The sequence below is a fragment of the Zootoca vivipara genome, chromosome 8 (assembly GCF_963506605.1).
Source record: "Zootoca vivipara chromosome 8, rZooViv1.1, whole genome shotgun sequence".
Classification (NCBI taxonomy): domain Eukaryota; kingdom Metazoa; phylum Chordata; class Lepidosauria; order Squamata; family Lacertidae; genus Zootoca; species Zootoca vivipara.
Window position 1 is genome coordinate 58,481,567 of NC_083283.1, and position 13,983 is coordinate 58,495,549.

Below are 13,983 nucleotides of genomic sequence, written 5' to 3' on the forward strand. Positions count from 1 at the left end.
GGGAGCTCACCCCGTCGTGGGGATTCGAACCGCTGACCTTCTGATCGGCAAGACCTAGGCTCTGTGGTTTAACCCACAGCACCACCCACTTGTGAGTACTGGCACCTATTTTTCTAGGAAAAAAGCACTGGATATAAGCACCACAGGTCCTGCTGGTGACCCCAGAGGTATCTCATAATAAGGCCCCAAGCCTTATATTTGATAGTCTTCCTGATTTACAGTGCAGCTCTATACATGGGACTAAGTGAGGCTCACTCTCAGGTAAGTGAATAGGATTGCACCCATAGAGATGAAGAAATGGCCCGGAACTTCCCTCACACTGGGTTTATGGTACTACTGTATATGGTTTAAGGAACTATGCACACCAACCTGGGGGTGTGCTCCCACTGAATACAGTTACACTTACTGCTGAGTAAAGGATCACAGTGCAAGATTGTCAGCTGTGACCCAGGAAGACGGCAGTTCAGAACTTTCCCAGTGGTTTCCTGGGTGATGTGGCCTCAGGCAAGATACTGTGGGGACAACTATGAGGCATGGAGTTGCAACTTGTCCCAGTTGCCTGATATGCATTCCTATATGATATACGTAGCTGGGAGTGAGCATCTCCATTCGCTTTTACAGCGAATGTTAAGAGATACCCCATGTTTTGCAGGCTAAGCACCCATGATCAATGCAGTGTGTGATGTGCAAATCACTCCTGTTGACTGTCCTCTAATACTGGTTTCTTATAACCCTTTTGCAAGCTTACCAAGGATCCTGGGGATAGTTCACTTGGTAGAGCATGAGACTCTTAATCTCAGAGTCATGGGTTTGAGTCCCACATTGGACGAAAGATTACTGCCTTTCAGGGGGTGAGACTAGATGAGCCTTGCAGTCCCTTCCAACTTGACACTTCTATAGTTCTATGATCCCCCTGTTGAAACGTTTTGGAAACATACCCAAGGCTCACACGGTTAAGGAGATGCCTTATACAATTGCACCATTAACCCACCCAGCTCATTACTGTCCACGTTGACCTTTAGGTGGTTTCTCCAGGATTTAAATCCCAGTCCTACCAGGAGATGCCAGGGATTGAACCTGGGACTTTTTGCATGCACCAAAAGCTACAATCTCTGTGCCTTTTAACCGTTTCATACCTAGCACAGCTGCAACGAAGACAGCCTTTTCCATTACAGCAAGTTGTTGGCACGGACTCGCAGTGCCTTTCCAGGCCCATGACCTGCAATCTCAGAGCTGTTTCATTTTGGACTGCCAACTGTTCAAACAAGAAGCTGCAGCCAAACCTGTCTCTCTGACGAGTGCATCTGTATTTGTGATATACATCTGTCACACTTAGACTTTACACTTTCAGATGTACAGTACATTTAGAACAGGGCAGGCACCTGACACGGCCTAAAAGCCTAACTATTGACGAGGTCATTGCCATCTGCAGGAAGCAATTAATGGGTTCCAAGCAGATGTCTGTAACAGCCAAGTTCTGTACTGGGTGAGCCCAAGGGACTACGAGTACATACAGCCCACTTATTGCTAAAAATATATATCTCATTGCTGGGAGGAAGGTGGTTGCCACCTTAGGCCGCACAGCATTCCTTAATTGGTTTATTTGTAAGTCGGTCCCACTGGTTTTAAATGGAAGTTGACTGGACTGCCTTTGTATGACCACATCCCTAGAAGAAAGCAGGTTCACTGTGCTGCGGGTTGTGTGTGTGTTTTGAGCCACACTTGTGCAAGCATTTACTGAATTCTTATGAGTCCTGTTCCTGCATGCCAGTGGTTTCCCATGGTGAAAACCACAGTTAGATCTCTACATTTCTGAAGGGGGGGGCGGTAGTGGTGGAAATAACTTCAACAATCTTCTGGGGGGGGAAGGGAAATGATAATATCAATATTTTATTGAAAATGATAAGAGAGAAAGGAGGGGAAATGAGGCGGGAGAACGAAGATGTGTATAAATATATGCATCTGTGTCTGTGTATACACACGAGAGAGAGAGAGAGAAGGGAAAGGGGCAAGGCTCCCCCTTTGCCTGAACGCTCCCCATAGCAAGCGCCGGCGCCCTTCATCCCGTCCCTCCCCCTTAACCTCCCTTCTCCTCTTCCTGGTTCCTCCCCAGAAAGGCTGCGGCGGGGTCACCGAGAAAAAGAGAGAAACTGGGAAGAGAACCAACTGCTGCGCAACGCTAAAATAATAATAATAATTACGAAAAAGCCGCAGGGGGAGGGGGGTTGCTCCGCTTTTGCGGTCAGGCAGGTCCAGACACCTGCCGGAGCGGGAGGCCGAGATGCATTCGGCGGCAGGGAAGGGAGCGCGCCGCTGCCTCCCGCCGACCCCGCGGAGGAGGAGGAGCAGCAGCAGTTTCGCCGGAGCAACTCGAGGCGGAGCCCGCCGTCGGGCGCGCGCGGCATCGGCGGAGCTCCCGCGGTCGACGTCTTTAACCCCTCACGCGCTGCGGAGTATCCGGGCTCTCGCTCCAAGCCGGCGGGCTCTTTTTTTTTTCTAACCAGGAGCCACGTTGGCGTGACCTTTTCGCGGGTACCAACTTCCCCGCTCCTCCTCCTCTTGAAAACGGTTGGACTTAAGCTCCTGCCTCAGGGTGGGGGAGAGGGAGATGGCCCGAGGTGGCCCGGTTTCTCCCGCCAAAGTCCACTTTCAGCCCGCGCCTACTCGGTTACACCCACCCGCGTTAGGAGCTCGTCGCCACCCCTCCCCCGAAAAAGCAAAGCAAACACGCAGCGTCTCCTGACGAAGGCTTTCCCGCTCTTTCTCCAGCCCCCCTTGATGCCCAGGGGTCACTCGAAGGAAAGCGCCTGTGGTGACCACCCCACCCCAGTCCCGTCCAAGTAAGTGCGCTGACAGCGCTGCCTTGCGCCACTGAGCGGGAGGGGACTTACGTCCTGGTATTGGTAAGCGTGCGTAAAATGGCCAGCTTTTGCAGTGCGCCCAGGAGCAAGTCTCTTCAGCACATTTACTGGGTTAAACTGCGAGTAATCATGGAGCTGCAGCTTGCCTGAGGGTTTGGTGCCCTAAGAGACTGAAATCCTGTGTCTTTTATTGTTAATACTTTAGTGCTAGTAAGCCCTCTGAACAAAATCGCTTCCGACCGACTAAATGCGCAGACATTTCATCAGACCCACCCGGCACTCCGCAGCAACTTCCTTCCGCTTGCCAAAGTCACCTTTCTCCTCCCTCCCACCTGCACCCTCCCCCTCTTTTAAACTTGGATTTGCTCTTGGGTGGGGGAAAGGAAAGCACTGGCTTTCGGCAGGAGCTTTCCAAAAGGAAACGCCACGCGACTCTTGGCTGGCGGAGAGAGAAAGGAAGGAGCGGGCGTGGCGCGTGGCTGCGCGCGAGACAGGCAGGTGGTGCCGGGAGTCCTGCGGCGGGGGGGGGGGGAGGAAAAAAGTGAGGGATTGGACACGCGCAATTGCGAGCCTTGCCCATGCCTGGCGGTGGGGGCTTGTTCTGCAACACGCACGCAAACACAGACACTGCCGATGCTTAGTTCGTGTGCTGACAGCGCAGTCCTATGGATTCCTGTGCTCAGGAGTAAGTCTCGAGTTCTGCGGGACATGCTCCCAAGGAAGTGTTCGTGTAGGATTGCAGCCTGCGAGTGCATGTAGAGAGAGACGCAGACTTTAACAGGATTACTTCGGAGGCAAAGGTTATTGTGGCATCTTATAATAATAACAACAACCACCACCACCAATTTTATTATTCATACCCCACCTATCTGGCTGGTTTGCCCCCAGCCACTCTGCCTGGCTTCCAACATATATAAAAATGCAAAAAAATCAAACATTAAAAAAAAAACTTCCTGATGCAGGGCTGCCTTCAGATGTCTCCTAAAAATTGTGTAGTTCTTTATTTTCTTGACATCTGATGGGAGGGCATTCCACAGGGCAGGCACCACTGCTGAGTAGGCCCTCTGCCTGGTTCCCTGTAACTTCACTTGCAGTGAGGGAACCACCAGAAGGCCCTCGGAGCTGGATTTCAGTATCCGGGCTAGACGATCGGGGTGGAGGAGGTCCTTTAGGTATACAGGTCCAAAGTTGTTTAGGGCTTGGTCAGCACCAACACTTTGAATTGTGTTTGGAAACATACCAGGAGCCAATGTAGATCCTTTAGGACTGGTGTTATATGGTCCCAGTGGCTGCTCCCAGTCACCAGTCCAGCTACCGCATTCTGCATTTAAAAGATATTAAAACATCAACACATTTATCATGGCATAAACTTCCTTGGACTGCAATCCACTTCACCAGATGAATGAAGTGTTATCCTGAGTTGCAGGTAAAAGTGAAGGTTGTAGACAGCGAGGTCGGAAAAAATGAATTACAGAAAAATGCATTGATAATGCCATTATTAACAGTGGGAGTTCCTACCCCTCTCCCCCCCCAAATGTTGAGAACACATACATGCTGGTATTAGTAATGTAGTATTCATTGAAATCAATTGAACTACTCCAAAGTGAGTGGTTGTAGTTTGCAGCTTTTCCCCTGCTTCAGTCTCCAAGCCCAAAGAGACCAGGTAACACCTAGCTAAACGGCAATGCAGGTGAACTACTTCCATGCATGTCTCCTTAGTAAGCCCTAGCACTTGTCATTTTAAGAAATCAAATGCCATGTTATAACTTGAAACAAGTGTCGTGAACAGGCCAAGAGTGAAAACAGAGCTTAAGACTGCAGTTCTATGCACAGCTGTAAGGAAACACACATAGAATCATAGAATCCATAGGGTTGGAAGAGACCACAAGGGCCATCCAGTCCAACCCCCTGCCAAGCATAAATCGGTGAGCTTTACTTCTGAGCAAATATGAAAAGTTTACTGCTGTGGACGTGGCTTGAGTACACACTGGCTGCTTTGAAAGCAGATGCATTGGAACAGAACCCCGTTGAGTGCACTTAAAATGTTATGCCTGTATTCGCCCATGTGCTGGTTTCACATGTTCCCTTTGTTGGGAACTGCACGTGTGAAAGATAGAAATGCAGTTTTAAATGCACATGTTTAAGGTATTTTTAAAATCAATGTCTGTGTAAAAGGTAAAGGTAAAGGACCCCTGACAGTTAAGTCCAGTCACGAACAACTCTGGGGTTATGGCGCTCATCTCGATTCACAGGCTGAGGGAGCTGGCGTTTGTCCACTCCACAGACAGTTTTTCCGAGTCATGTGGCCAGCATCGAAACCAGAGCAGCGCATGGAAACACTGTTTTCCTTCCCGCTGGAGTGGTACCTATTTATCTACTTGCACTTTTTGGGGTGCTTTCGAACTGCTGGTTGGCAGGAGCTGTGACTGAGCAATGGGAACTCACCCCATCGAGGGGATTCAAACCACCGACCTCCTGATCGGCAAGCCCAAGAGGCTCAGTGGTTTAGACCACAGTGCTACCCGCGTCCCCAATGTCTGTGTAGGAAGGTAGATTTACAAATGCCTTGAAACTTTTGTTCATGTAACCTGTGAATAGACATTTTCTGAACTAAGTGAAGTGTATTTTTAGTCTTCCATCCTACACCGCTCCTTTAACATTGTACATATTTGTGAACAGCGTTTTTCACATGTTAATCTCGTTGGTTACAATTAACAGGTAAGGTGCTTCTTTCTGCAGCATTCAAACGTCACATCTGACTATGGTTGCCAGCTTACTTCTGCCCCCTGCTTTTAAGGCTCCTGTGCGGCTAACGGCAGCTTGACAATCTGAAATTTAACTGGTGAAGGTGTGTTCCCTCCGCCCTGTACTAAAGATGAAGTGATGGGGAAAACTTCATATATCACATTTATTAATGTCAGCTGCGTGATTGATTAGCCTGTACGTAATGAGGGTGCTCTTGATTCTAAATATGAACAACAGTACTGTGTTTTCAGAAAATGTGATATATAATTACAACCCCACCCTCCACCCCCGAATTGTCTCTTTAAAGTAGTTTTGCAAGAAATATTATATTGGGCACCATCCGTTTTCCTCTGGATAGCATTTTTACAACTGACACTGCGATCATTTTTTTATGATTGATCTTAATGTGCAGGTGTGGAGGCAGGATTTGAATTTGCTTTTCTCTTTAAAGCTTGTATTTAAGGTTGACAAATTGTTACCTAATACATTTTCCGGGCAGGAAACAGGGAAGTTACAGCTTACAGCTGTTTTGAGAGACTGTGTAAAAGTAGTCACTTTAAATTAATCAAAGCATTCTACATAGCTGTCAAGTTCTCCCTTTTTTAAAGGGAAATTGCCTTGTGCTGAATAGGCTTCCTCACGAGAAAAGGGAAAACTTGACAGCTATGGCATTCTATAGTTTCAGATTCTGTGCTTTAGGACAATAAATATTCTAGTGTCTGCACTATCTTTTTTTTAAAAAAAATGAAGTTTAGATAGATAGATAGATAGATAGATAGATAGATAGATAGATAGATAGATAGATGATACACACACACAGAGAGAGAGAGAGAGAGAGAGAGAGAGTGAGAGAGAGAGAGAGAGAGAGAGTGTAAAGAAAAAATTTCAGGCACCTGCTTGTAAGGCAGCATAATTCTAAACCAGGAGGGGAAGAGAGATGTCGCTGCTATGCTGGTAGAAGGTCTGCTAATATCTAGTGTGTACTTAGCTCAGGAGATAGGAGGAGCCACACATAGTGAACTCCTCAAACTTCCTGCTTTCCTCCCCTGAGTCCCATCCTGAGACTAGCGGAAGGCAGATAAAGCTAGGGTAGGGGCAGTTGAACCCTATCTTCCAATCCCTAGCACAAAAAACAAAACAAAAGGTGTCTAGGAATGAGTAGCATCTAGGACAGTGTTTCCCAAACTTAAGTCTCCAGCTGATTTTGGACTACAACTCCCATCATCTCTAGCTAACAGGACCAGTGGTCAGGGTTGGTGGGAATTGAAGTTCAAAAACAGCTGGAGAGAGACCCAAGTTTGGGAAACACTAAACTGCGGATGCCTGAAAAGGAAACGTGTTTGTGGTGTTGCCAATTCGTCACACCAACGGAGCTCAACAGTAACTCAACAAACAAGCAGAGGAGCATGTGCATGTTCCCTTCCGGCACCAGCACCATACTAGGAACATCTACACCTGTTGCATAGTTGCCTGCCATGGAACTTGCATGGGGACAGGAGCCTGCCTCTGATGGGGCAAGCGGGTTAAACTTTCTACCGTCTTTGACTGGGAGCTGTAGTACAGCCTGGGTCGTGGCCTGATCTAAGGTGTGGCATAACAGCAGCAGTACCACCATGCAAATGTATGGTTAAAAGACCATATAGGAGCAGGTCCCCAAATGTATATATATGTTGAAGGTGGGTCCTGTGTTTAAAAAGGTGGAAAACATATCAGAGGAACAGCTGTTAGCATCCTAGCCATTACTGCTGGCTTTGGGATGGATGGATCAACTTACAGAATAGCAGTCAGCCAGCAGAGAACAGAATCTTGTCATTTGGGGTGTGTTTAGGGAAGCTTTTAATGTTTGATGGATTTCTGTATTTTAATGTTTTGTTGGAAGCCGCCCAGAGTGGCTGGGGGAACCCAGCCAGATGGGCGGGGTGTAAATAATAAATTATTATTATTATTATTATTATTATTATTATTATTATTATTATTATTATTTAAGAATATTCCACCTAAACATTAGGAAGAACTTCCTGACAGTAAGAGCTGTTCGGCAGTGGAATTTACTGCCAAGGAGTGTGGTGGAGTCTCCTTCTTTGGAGGTCTTTAAGCAGAGGCTTGACAGGCATATGTCAAGAATGCTTTGATGGTGTTTCCTGCTTGGCAGGGGGTTGGACTGGATGGCCCTTGTGGTCTCTTCCAACTCTATGATTCTATGATTTTCCCAGCATACATCTTGATGGTTTAATTGACATGTGTACTTAGCTATTCATAATTCCTTAGTTATAAGATGCACGTCTTACAAAAGAAACCAGTACTTATCAGGGTGCTTATAAAACACATAAAACATTTTTGGTATTTTTCCCCTTGCACTCATGGCAATGGAAATTATATGCGGAATGCATATAATTCTCAGTAAGAGAAAACACAAGTTATCTGTTTATTTTTACAAGTTAGCTAGCTATATAGACTCTGATTCAGGAGTAATAACAACACACTATGAGTGTCTTCTGTCTGGCATCAGGCCTCATGGAAAACCTTCAAGAATTTAATTGAGAATTGGATGAATTACGTCTGCTATAGTAAAATCTGACAGGCTTGCAGTCCCGTCTTAGAGAGTAAAAAATGGTGAGCTGGTGAAGCTCTTAGTCGGTCAGATCTCCTATAATTAGGCAATGTTCTAATTGAGGGAGTGGGGCTTCAGCCTGCTTGATTTCCTAAGAGATGATTGTTGCATTGTCCTGTTTTATTTTACAATGTATCCCCAAACATGCCTGAATCTGTAGACAATTTGGGATATTGGCTCTAAGCAACATGGAACAGACAGTTCATTTCAGTTTATAATGTCAACACCCAGAGTTTTGAGCACCTCTGCCCAATCGTAGCTGAGAATATTTTCCATTGATCTTCACAGTATCACCTATAAAGTGAAATTCTTAAGATTAGGTTAATTTTGCAAACTGAATTGTAAACAAAGTTTGTAGTACAATTCCATTTTGGTTTGTAATTTGGGTTAAAATGCAAGGTTTCGCTATAAAAGATAGTGTTTGTAGATTTTTTAATATGATATTTATACCCCTTAGTTTCTCATTTAGTTCAAGGCAGCTTACGTGAATAATAAAAGTCAACACCATAAGAACAGCAATATTAAAAAGGCAACTTTAATTTTCTACATTTTCCCGCCAGTGTGGTTTGACACTATTTATTTGTGTTGTTCTGTTGCTGCACTTCCTTTCATAACCTTCAATTCACTTGCTGTTGCCTCCAAGTCCTTAGTCCTAAGCACTTGTCACTTACGCAGTGCCATAGCTACCGGGGGAGGTCCTAGCTGATTTTTTTGCGTTGGGTGAGGCCTCCAGAGGGGCGCCATTGAGGCTCCTGTGTGTGCGCGCCAAACTGGGTCTTTCACCCCGGTGAAATAAAGCCTAGTTTTGCCCCTGACCAGGCATAAGCCACAGCTCAGTGATATAATCTCGTCACAGAGGAATCCCAGCAGTGCTTTCTTTTGTTGCAGTACTGTATATGCTTTCATCTCAAAACTGGTTGCAATCACTTTGTTCATGCATGTTGATTCGTTGTTGTTTTGCCACTATGTCTTGGTGATAAACTCAGCAATAAAAGTACTTCTAAAATTTTGAAACGAGACGTTAAAAATGGCAAAAAACAACCCCAAAATAACTACTAGGTGATTTCAAGAAGTGGTAGAAACCAAATTACTTAAGAGTAATTTAAGTTACCCTTAGTAACATCTGGCAAGTTTTTGAGAAATGAGAACAGTTATATAAGAAAGACTAGTTTGTTACTTCACTTAACACGGATTATTGTCTTTATCTGAAAGGCACTGATCTGGATAAGTCAACCAGTGTATTCCAGCCCATGTACCCAACTGTTTGTTCTTCACACAGACCTTCTCATCTTGTAAATCATAAATCTGCACAGAGACAAAACTTTGTGCTAAGTAAAATACTATCAGCTGTTCCTACAAAACAACAAAGTCTTCTCTCTCTCTCTCTCTCTCTCTCTCTCTCTCTCTCTCTCTCTCTCTCTCTCTCTCGTATTAATTACCAAGCTAGAAAATGCTCACTTATCACCGTCCCTAGTTAAATCACAGAGAACATTTTATTGAAGGCCAGGTGCAATGTTATCGCTCATTTGTTTTACCTGCAGCTGCAATAGTTGGTGTCGGTTAATAGTTTACTCACTATCAAGAATACTATTTCCTTTTAGCTGCTTTCTGATTCAGTTCTAGTACATTGCCCTATTGTGTTTGCGCACTAGCAGTTTGGATTTAATGCCACCATTTGGAAATCAATCCTGTTTGTTGTTTAGAGACTAAAAACACGTGTGTGCAGAGCATGAATTCCCTAAATAGACCCTGTTAAGCATGACCCTCAAACTCAAGCATTTTCACCATCTGGGGCCAAAAGTTTTATATTCAGCTGAAGAAAAAGAGGCTGCAATGCAAGACAAAGACTGGGCCGGTACCGTATTTATCATGGTGGCTGGTTGTTTCGTTGTCAGGTCCCTGGAAACAGACGTACAAGGTCCCCATGTTCTTCCTGAGACCAATGATTGCTACCAGTCCAAACACTGTTGGGGGGGATTGGTCCCCCACAGAAAGATGTACTGGGGCCCCAACAGACAAGAGATTTCCTCTCCAGTCAGAGGTGTGGTATGATTGTTGTATATACCTGTTGTTTAAGTTTTGAATGTGGCCTTGGGCATTTTTGAATGGAAAGAAAAATGTCATCAATAAATATTCATGGAGGTTCCATAATAAGGAAAAAGGACTGATGCTGTAGAAGTAAAGGGAAATGCACAGACCACAGTATTGATAATAGAATTCAGTTTCCTGTGAATCACTTGTGTCTGTCACTTTTAAATGCTCAATTAAATTTTATTTTTGTAATCAATTTTCATTGAGAGTTTTTCACATAAGAAACAATAAATAGGTAGAGTAGGCACCGGCCTATGGGGCCCTACGTCTTTTAGGGGTCCCATGACAATGGAGCAAAATAATATTGATTTGATCTTGAAATAAAATTTCAATTGAAGTTTCTTAGTTCAATGTTATCCCACTAGGGCGCATACACGAGCCCCCCCCCTCGAGATTTCGACTGCCTAGGGGACTCCAGCACTGCCTGGGAGCTTCCTTCTCTGGGAGACCCTCTCTGCACTGACCCTCAAACAGGACCCTCCATCTTCAATCCATCACCTTCCAGTGTGTATCTTCCTTGATATGAGATAGGGAACTTCAGATTACAGGACAAATTAAATTTTATTTTTGGAACTGACAATAGAACAGAGTGGAGAAGCCAAATGTTAAGACACAAAGCAAAGAGTGTAATATACTGTAGGAGCAATGGTTAGGGTCTTTGTACTAGTGACTAGCACAAAGTTGTAAAGTGTGGTTTTGAAGCAATAGCACAAATGGACCAGAACTTTATATTGATCAGATACTTTCCATTTGTTTATTTATAGCATTTATATAGGATGCACAATGACATACTCTTGGTGGCTTAGAAACATGAAATACTATAATACAATATTACAGTATCGCTCATGAAAGCACAGCATCAGTCAGATGTAGGTGGAGAGCGATCATTGTGATGGGCAGTACAGCAGAAAGTACAATCCTTTCTATATTAACTGGATTGAAGGCAGCAGCAACAAAATGCTAGCCATTAATTGACTATCAATACTCAAACTTAAAAGTCTTAGTAATGAACTCATCTTTCAAGAAAATGTATTCAGGGGCTTCCGGGTTCAGCGCCAGCGCCGATCGGCGGGGTCTCGTCTCGTCTCCGAGACGGCCCGTCCCTGCTAGGAGTGGGGAGGGCAGCGAGAGCGACGCTGCGCCCCTTAGAACCTCGGGAAGGGCGTCCCGGGGGCAATTTGCTCGGCACAGCCCAAATCCGGACTCCCCAACTCTTCGGTTAGCTCTAATAAGAGCCCCGGAGCGAGGAGGGTAGAAGTCGCGGGGGCCATTTTGAGCGGCAACGTTATTCTAGCAGGGAGAAGCTTCAAGCCGAAGGCGGAGAGCGCTGGATTCTTCCGAAAATAAAACGATTGGAAAAGATTGTAAGTAACCTCACGATTTGGATTATAAACAATTTGGATCTGGGAGAGAGGGGAGAAAAGAGGAAGCCACCCCCCCCCCACGGCAACAAAAGAGACAGTAAATAGAAACCCGAAGCCATAAACAGAAGATTTACAATTCAAAGGATCCCTCAAAGGCAGCAAAGAGAATCTCCCCTTTGATGCAGGGTGAGAAGGGGAGAGAGACTGTGGTTTATGACTGCCCTGCAGCAAGAGGTAAAGGCTGAGAAAAATCTTTCTTTTCCTCGGGAGCCGGCAGCCCAGGCAACCCAGTGAGTTGATCAGGATTTATGAGTCAATTTTTATTTCATTTTGTATTTCTGGACTTTGTGGAATTTCTTTTCTGGTTTAAATGTTTGTGAAATGTGAGTTCGAACTGTATTGTTAATAAGACTTGAAGAATGCAGCCAGCTTGTTAAAATGGAGTCGAGAAAATAAACTGTGATCATATTCCACCCCACGTGACAAGTTTTGACCTTGGCAGGATTGAATTATGTCAACAAAAAAGTGTTCCCCTGAGTTCCAGCGGTCTGTTTTGACCTTAATGTGGGAAACAAGAATAGAGCTATGTCAAGAGGAGACACGACGGCAAGAGTTACAGGGAAAATTTCAGATGGTGATGGCAGAATATGATTTTTTAGGAGATGAAGCTTTTGACACTGAAAAAGATGAATGTGAGAATGACAATGATGATGACTGTGATTTGGAAGGAAAAGATGAAGATGAGGACTGCGATGATTCAACACAAAATGAAGCACACCACGGAAAAAATGATGACTTTACTCTACAAAAAGTTGGATGGAGTGCCCCGCTTTTGAGGGGGGCACGATTGGTATTATTGGAACTCCAGAACGCCCACAGGGAAGAAGGAAAAAATATGCAGAGAAGAGAAGAAATTCAGGGGCCCTGTATGGTGGCCTGGATGGCAAAAGACTGTAAACAGGGGGTGGGGTGAAGGGAAAGTGATGTTGTGATTACATGGATGGATTAACAGGTTTATAACTGGTCTGCTGATTATGGAATTTGCTGGATTGGGGGGGTGGAGCCGGTAATCGGGGATGTAAGGTTAAATTGAGAATAGTTATAGTTTTAAAAGTGAATGGATTTTGGAAAATGTGAAAATATGGAGGCTTATAGAGGGAGAAAAAATTAGGCACGGGAAGATAAAATGGGAGTTTGATTTTTCAGTGATTTGAAGTTGTATAAGATACAAAGGTGTATTTCTATAAAGTAAGAAACTGTTGCAGATGATAAAAAAGGGATGAAAACCGGGGAAGGGGGGGGAGGGGAAGCCCACAAAATATGGTTTTAAAATCATGAATGTAAGAAAAAAATTTCTGTTTTGTATTGTTTTTTTCTCTTTTTTTGCCCTTTCTTTTTTTTCTTTTTTCCTATTTCTATTTTTCTCTTTTTTTTGGGTATGACAATAGATGGTTGGATGGATGGCCTCCTGCGTACTGCCCTGGTTTGCTGGAGCTCCCTGGTGGCAGGGGGGGGCTTTGGGGTCAGGGGAGGGGGAGGAGGACAGAAATCCAAGCATAAAATGGAACATCTCTGACTGTTCACATACATGGGATACTTCTGTGGCAGGGGAGGACCCATGTGGGTGGGTAGGAAGGAGGTGGAAAAGGTGTTTATGTATGTACCGTTTTTTTTTGTTTTTTTTGTATTCTGTAAAATTAATAAAAAGTATGTTTTTTAAAAAAAAAGAAAATGTATTCAGGTCTAAAATTCAAGAGAGCAATGATTAAAATCACTGACACGGCTATTGAATACAGTATCATGCAAAAATGCTTTTGCTATAATGTTAAGTGGCTAGAAAAACACAGTTTGCATACCGTAGATGAGAAGAAAGGTGTTACCTGCATACCATATTTTGCCACACTAGATCACCTGTGGGTCAAAATTATCTCTACTTACTTCTTAATAATTACAGTATACAACACCTAAGGAGATATGCACAATGGGTAAATTACATTGCCACAGATGTGGAAAAACTAGGCCAATTTGTTTTCATGCTTTGCTTAATTGTGCAGAAATTGCATGCCATATAAAGTATAATAAAGGCACCATATTGCAGAAACGGCATGCCTTACAAAGCATATAAACAAAAAAACTGGCAGTGAAGAAGAAAAGCAGCTTCAAGAGGGGAATTATGAACAGTATCTGGAAGGAGCTGTTGCCAACTCTTGTTTCCAGCTGTACTCTTTTCCTACTCCAAACAGACACCTCCAATCTACTTTTTGACTTGCATTCAAAGCGCAACTCTGTTTTGAATGATACAGGGGGGAAA

General features: G+C 44.3%; 1 long non-coding RNA gene across 4 annotated transcripts in view; it reads left to right on the forward strand.

The window, feature by feature from the left end:
• Window positions 1-2,149: 2,149 nt before the first annotated feature.
• Window positions 2,150-13,983, forward strand: part of LOC118090507 (uncharacterized) — a 125,293-nt gene continuing 113,459 nt past the window's right edge. For 3 of the 4 annotated variants that reach the window (XR_009558051.1, XR_004693260.2, XR_009558050.1), the window contains exon 1: window positions 2,150-2,840. This is a non-coding gene — a long non-coding RNA (uncharacterized LOC118090507). The remainder of the gene's footprint in view (window positions 2,841-13,983) is intronic. The other variant, XR_004693259.2, reaches the window with a different exon arrangement.